This window comes from Triticum aestivum, chromosome 2B (genome assembly GCF_018294505.1).
Source record: "Triticum aestivum cultivar Chinese Spring chromosome 2B, IWGSC CS RefSeq v2.1, whole genome shotgun sequence".
Taxonomy (NCBI): domain Eukaryota; kingdom Viridiplantae; phylum Streptophyta; class Magnoliopsida; order Poales; family Poaceae; genus Triticum; species Triticum aestivum.
This window is the reverse complement of record NC_057798.1, coordinates 726,192,573-726,199,135: the sequence shown is the minus strand read 5'-3', so window position 1 is coordinate 726,199,135 and position 6,563 is coordinate 726,192,573. Positions and strand designations below refer to the sequence as shown.

At 40.2% G+C, this 6,563-nt stretch overlaps 1 long non-coding RNA gene across 1 annotated transcript; it reads left to right on the top strand.

The window, feature by feature from the left end:
* The first annotated feature begins 629 nt into the window (after nt 1–629).
* On the top strand, nt 630–6,204 carry LOC123046977 (uncharacterized). Its single transcript, XR_006422701.1, has 3 exons — nt 630–1,094; nt 1,178–3,033; nt 3,493–6,204. It is a non-coding gene; the product is annotated as an uncharacterized lncRNA (long non-coding RNA).
* The last annotated feature ends 359 nt before the right edge of the window (nt 6,205–6,563 follow it).

Here is a 6,563-nt window from a genome sequence, read left to right as displayed (position 1 = left end):
GAACGGCCGCTCCGGTCCACTGGGCACAATCATGATCCCTCCTAGTTCATGCATGTGCCATGCCCCGGCGCAGTGACACGTATGTACGCACCGCCGGTACGTCGAGGTCATGGCGCTCTACTAGCTGAGACGTCGTGCACGGGCGAAGATCGTCGCGGCAAAATTTTATTCAGAACGTCTTGGGTGGTTGGGTACAATAATTCAGAGGCTGCTGAGGCCATGCGTAAACTCAGAATTGTTAAAAATTGAGTTGCATGAAATTTCCTGGAAATGGGACCCACCTGTCATGAGCTTCAGTTTTCATGTCATCATCCAGCTAAACCTGCCGTGGATGAGCCTACGGAGCCTATCACAAGCACGATAACACCACATAAGCACATCACATACACTGAGGGACTTACGTTCTCAAGAGATATCTATGTTTTGAGGAGACATTGAACATATAAACTTTGAAGAACTCCTAGACAGAACCGTTGCCTCCACGTCGCCCTATAAACGCTATGAACAGTACTGCTGCCACCATCTGTTAATTTTGTGCCCCGCCGAGGGCATTTTCATCATTTTGCATACGGCTGTATAAAAGGTAGCCGCTCTGCTGGAGGTAACCTAGCCTTCTGCCCATCGCACACTCGCCCCGCGCCCCTCTCGTCTCTCTCTCCCTCCAAAGCCGCCGCCCGGCCCGTCCCGCTTGCCCCGTCCCAGCCGCTCACCCGCCGCCCCGCCCGTCCCGCTCCTCTCCACCCCGCAGCCGCCTCCCTAGCTCCTCGTCCCCTTCACCAATCCATCCCTCCTCATCCCAAATCCAGCGGATCCGAGGCGTGCGGATCGCAGAGGAGAATTTCTCCGGCGGCGATGGCAACCTGCAAGCAAAGGGCGGTGGCGGCGGCGCTCGATTTGATCTGCAGGAGAGAGAGAGATGGAGAGGAGGGACGCCGCCATGGGAGAGCAGGGCCAACATGGTCTTCGTGGTGGGCATGGAGGCGCAGAGGAGGATGGCGGTGGGGGGTGGGAGCAGAGTAGCAGGACTTCCTGGCGGCGCTCGCGTCATGGTGGAGTGGAGGACTCGTTGTCCATCATCACCATCCCCAATCTAGGTTGCTACCCCCTCCTCCCCAAGTTATTATCTCAGTTCTCTGATTCTACGATTTTGATTTCTCAGTTTGTGTTTTTTTTTCAGATCTGAGCTAGAAAAGAAGAGAAATAATCTTGTGGAATTTCAGATCTGAGATAGGAACGGGGAGAAAGGATCTTGTGAAAGAGCTTGACGAAAAAGGAAGGGGTGAATAATCTCTTTCTCACGTTCATGTTTGTTTCTGCATTTTAATTTTTAAGATGCAGGTTGGCCAATTGTAACAATAGAAATATATGCGCATTTTTGGTTTGTGTACTTCAATAAAAAAATATTTTCACTTTACCTAGAGGGAGGTTGCATCCAGTTATTATTTCTGGGAGTTTTATTGATGAAGGTCTAAACATGTTAAGATATATTGATGAGATATCACTCATGAAGGAATGCTCAAGGGCATAAGATCTAATGTTCTTCATGTTATATAGTCATCTGGTATAAATTGCTAGAGTAGATAAGAAACAGATTTCCAACATAATAAACAGCTCACACTCCTTGGTATTAGCATATGGTTCTGACAAAAATATGTGCTTACTGAAACATAACGTGCACAATAGAGTATGTATTGCGGTCTGATAAAAAAATTGCAGAGAAGCAGCAAAATGAGTTCCTTGTTTGAGAGGATGCAAATCAGACATGTTTGTTTTAGGGTTCAGACTTCAAGATAACTAAAATGCATCCCCTAACTTTGTTCAGGCAAGATCCAGTTTCATTTCTTATATTTGTGCTTCTTCATTGAGTGGTCTCCAAGTTTCTATTGTTTACCAATTCCAAATGGAGCTCCTGGTTTGCTGTGTTGATTCGTACCATACATCGGTTGAACTTTGTTTTCAAATAGAAGGAAATCTACTGTACTTCTTATATTATGGGACAGAGTAGTAGCATGTATGTGTGGCGGCAGAAGGAGCATTTCCTTCTGAAAAAATAATAGTAAAGATAAGTCGATGACACAAAGTACTGAATAAATCAATACTTCTGATGATCTATATGATACATACTTTCCATGTTACCTCTACTATATAGTTTTACAGTACAATGTCACATTTGTGATATGTACTGTACCTCAGTTACTAGCATGATATAAAGTTTATGGATAGTTGCCAACAGAGTTCTCATATATATGTTTCTATGTTCTTGAATGTTCACATTCATCAAGTTTAAGATTTTATGTATAGCTTATGTCTTTCCAGTTATGCAGTCACACAGTCGCAAGTCCACCATTTCATGATTTTTAATTTTCTAACTAGGTAAAAGATTCCTTGTCCTTGGTGAGAGACATGAATTCACATTGTTTCGTAGCAGATGTATGAAGAACAAAGATATCTTTCTTTATCTTTATTTCCCTCTACTACATATTATTTAATTGTGTCATGTTTATAACCTACTTGACATGGATACGGTTCTATGAGAGGTCATTGCTTATGCATCAGTCCTCAAGGTGGATGTTGTTCGTTTAGATATTACATTTTGTTTCCGCGATTCCAGATTAGTCAAAAGTGTTCATCTCAATACTTTATTGAGAGTGGCTTTGAATAATATGGCATCAAAACATTTGTTTTCTCTCCAGCGAATAATAAAATTATCTACATGCATATAAAACGGCTACTAATTCTTGGTTTTAATTAGCTTTGCAAAAGGGGTGCAATAGGTCAATGGACTGTTGTATGGCTGATGATAATGTTTTTTCATGTAGAAAGGAATTTTCTCCTTTCTTTCATATGTCGATATCAACTCACTGCCTGATTCAGGTGATGTTTCGTGTAGATTGGGTGACAGGAATATTCGTGTTATATCTTTACCCATAAGCACGTGTAATCTGGTACTCTGGTTGCTTTGACAGTTTTCTCTTCATGTTGTAGTCAAGGCAAAATGCATTAGGAGACCTCCAGAATCTGCAGAATGGCAAGGTATGTGAATACATGTGACACTCGCTGCTCATTTCACTGCTTTTATTATATGTCCGTGACTTCTAAGACTGACTTTTGCAAATATTTATCGACTTGAAAAGTTATGTGATATACAAAGTCAATCCTGTCACAACCCAAGTTCATCATAGTGGTGTGGCTCCTCTTTTAAAGAGGTTATTCATGCTATCCTAGATGCCACCGACATGTACTGTCATGCTTTCATGAAAGAAAAATGTAGCTAGGTATGATTTGACCATCTTACTTCCTTTGGTTGACTAAGTTAAATTTAGATCAATGTTCAGAACAAAGCTTCAATGATGGTATTCAAAATTTCTTAGAAAAGCATTGTCTGTCCATTATCCATTTCATTGAAGTCACCTTGTTCTTTGCCATTGTGGTTGCACTTCCTTGCTGAGCTCCTCTTTCTAATTCATGTCCTCCTGATTTATTTATTTTCAGGCATCTAGGTTTGGGTGGGCTGGACTCCTACAACGATGGCGGCACCGGGCTGTGTTGCTGTACTAAAGATATTGTATACAGATGTGCCATGTTGTTCCTCTCCAGGCGAGCTCACACCTTGTCCCCTCAGTATATCCCTTATTTTCTTTTTGAAATTTGAGCTATAAGTTGGTCCGATATATTATATGAGGCAGGCTTCACACTACCTGAAGATGTTCTACTGGGTAACTGTGTGGTGCAAGGCTTACCAGATTATATCTGCAGCCAATTAGCAGAGTTTTTCGGTGGTTTTTGCACATGCTCTAACCAGGCAGGGTGCCTGAGATCTAACAAAGGCCTCTGGAGTGACCCTTTAATTATGAATGTAGTTCTTTAATTCTGAATCTGCTGGTGCTCTATTACTGTATCATATCTTTATGGTACAACTGATCTGCTACATCTGCTTATGAACTTATTTATTATTGCAGATCATACATAGCATAGAATCATCTGCACTAAGGGATCTTGTGCAAGTATCTAATATAAAGGAAACAATTACAGGCTCCCTAAGATTGTGTGCGCTCAAGGCAAGATTATGAAATATCTGATTCGTGAGCTCTCATTTGCGCTGTCCCGGCTTCTTTCAGCTGTCATATGATCGATCTCTTCCAATGGATAAAGCTACTGAGTCCAATGAAAGATATAACCTTGCTGGAAATGTATCGGAGCAGTATAACACACGACAAAATTAATCGTTGAATTTGAGCCAGGTATTCCTCTCTTTGTTTTTTTTATATCAGATATTACCTGTGATGGCAAGGTAAATTTGGTACTATCCAGATCGAAGGTGCATGTCCTCAGTGATTTACTCTGCTTCCTGGACATGAACTCTTATCGTATATTTACGAGCATGCTCATATTTACATCTACATGGTCTCTTCAAAACAAAAAAGGCCTTACCGCTCCCTTCTAAGCCCATATATTAATTGATAAGTGTCGCGGTTTCTGTATCTATTTCAGTTATATGTATTTTTCAGTGTGCCCCCATCCTATTTTCTGCAGGCAAACATGAATGCATGATCCAGATTCTAGATGCACCCTTTAGTACAATAATCTCAGGCTATACTGAAAAGTGTACTGGTTATATAGCGAATATCTTTAATTCATATGCTCGTCTACTGGGTGCTCGCTGCTATCTTTGGTTCATATGGTCTCCGGCTTGACGCTCGCTGCTATCTTTGGTTCATATGGTTCAAGAGGCTTTGACCTACTTACTGCTGGTTACTCGCCAAGCCTCCATGGCAATTCATCTACAAATTAGGCATGGAGCAAGAGTTTTGTTCGGCATCCCTTGCATTTTCCTTGTTAGGTTCCATTCTTCAAAGCATGTGGGAAAGCGTAGCAGTACACTGCAATTCACAATGTCATTTGATAGCGGATAGGGTATTTTGTTTCCATTACGAATTGATAATGATTAAGAGCATAGTAAGGTAACAATAATCTGTGTTATAGCAGAATATAGATGTAGTGTGCTTGTCTGTATATAATGCAGAGTTTAGAAATGAACTAAAATCTGAGAGCAGGAAGTAATAGGCTTATTTTCCAGTTAGAAAAATATGTGTACCGTAGCATCATGTATTCAGCTAATCCCTTGCATTTTTTGCCAGGTTCATGTTTTATATATTGTCTACACCCACATAAGCTAAAGTTTGTAGTGTCAGCAGTAAACAGGGGCACAACTTAGTATGGGTAGAAAAATAAGAGCTTGTGAAAAGAATAGTATCTCTATTACAGGATAAGAATGAATCTTTAGTTTTATGCTGATGTGTGAAAGCACCCCATTATCATGCAAATAGTATCAGGTTTAGAGCCTTGATTATGGCGGCTATAAACCCAAAACAATTCATCTTATTATTTAGTATACAAAGCACGTTCTGGTGGGAATGACTCCAATTAGAATTCTAGCTGCCGGCATATATCTGATTGGTCCCAGATTAAAAATCTCAATTGTCAGGACTTTCATGTATGCATTCCTAAATAGTGTTACATGTCTTATGACCATTGTTCATCCTAAACTGTGTTTGCTAAAAAAAGTGCCTAAAATTTAGTGACCATAGATTTCCACTTTAGTTCATAAACTGGATGGCAAAATAGAGTTTGCCCATTTCATATCTATGTTGTCTTATTAGGAAAATAGAGTTTGTTTTATAGCTGATGCTTAATATGTTTCATCGATCAGTGAATGCTCAAGTTTAGCTCATAAACTAGACGGCAAATGCTAATTCTGATGGGGCTTTTGCCACTTACTGTTTTATGGTTGTCTAGACAGCTGATGGAATGCTTCTTTCTGCGAATTGTCAATTCTTTTGTACATGGTCCCTTCTTTCTGCTAATTGTCAATTCTTTTGTACAGGGTCTCCCGGCTACTTATGCTTCGCTAGACAATGAGTATGTAGATAGCATGTATGGTTTTTACATTGTTTTGCACAGGTTGAGATGCATCACATGATGTTTTCCTTTTACATTTATGAGTATTACAGAGTCCTTTCTTTTTCCACAAGGGCCAATAGTTGTGCCATTTGATTCGAAACACAAAGAGTTGATCACAAAGGGGTAGTATTCAGGATATATACACAAAAGAGTATAGAACCAAATTATATGATGTAATTGGCTACTATTTCTATTAATTTCTCCTGTACACAATGTTCACGAGTTCATGTATTAAGTGCATTTTATTGTGTCACTTGTGTTTACTCTTTTTTAATGCAAGTTTACAGCTACTCAAAATTCCTAATTGTAGACTCAACTATCTTGACCTACCGATGATCTAATTTGTGGCATTATTACCTTAAGAAAATATTTGCATCTAATTTCCTTTATATATAGGGGTATAAGTTCTTACAAAATGTACTCAAATATACGGTTATTGAAAAAATGCAAATATTTTCAACACAAACATGGTTTTAAACGGGTCTTTGCGCCATTTGGCGCAACTGGTCATCTAGTTACGTTAACAACTTCTTCTCCGAGATAGCCGAGGTACCCAGCGATGCAAAAATCGACGAGAGAGCCGTGGCGGACGCTCCGCCCCC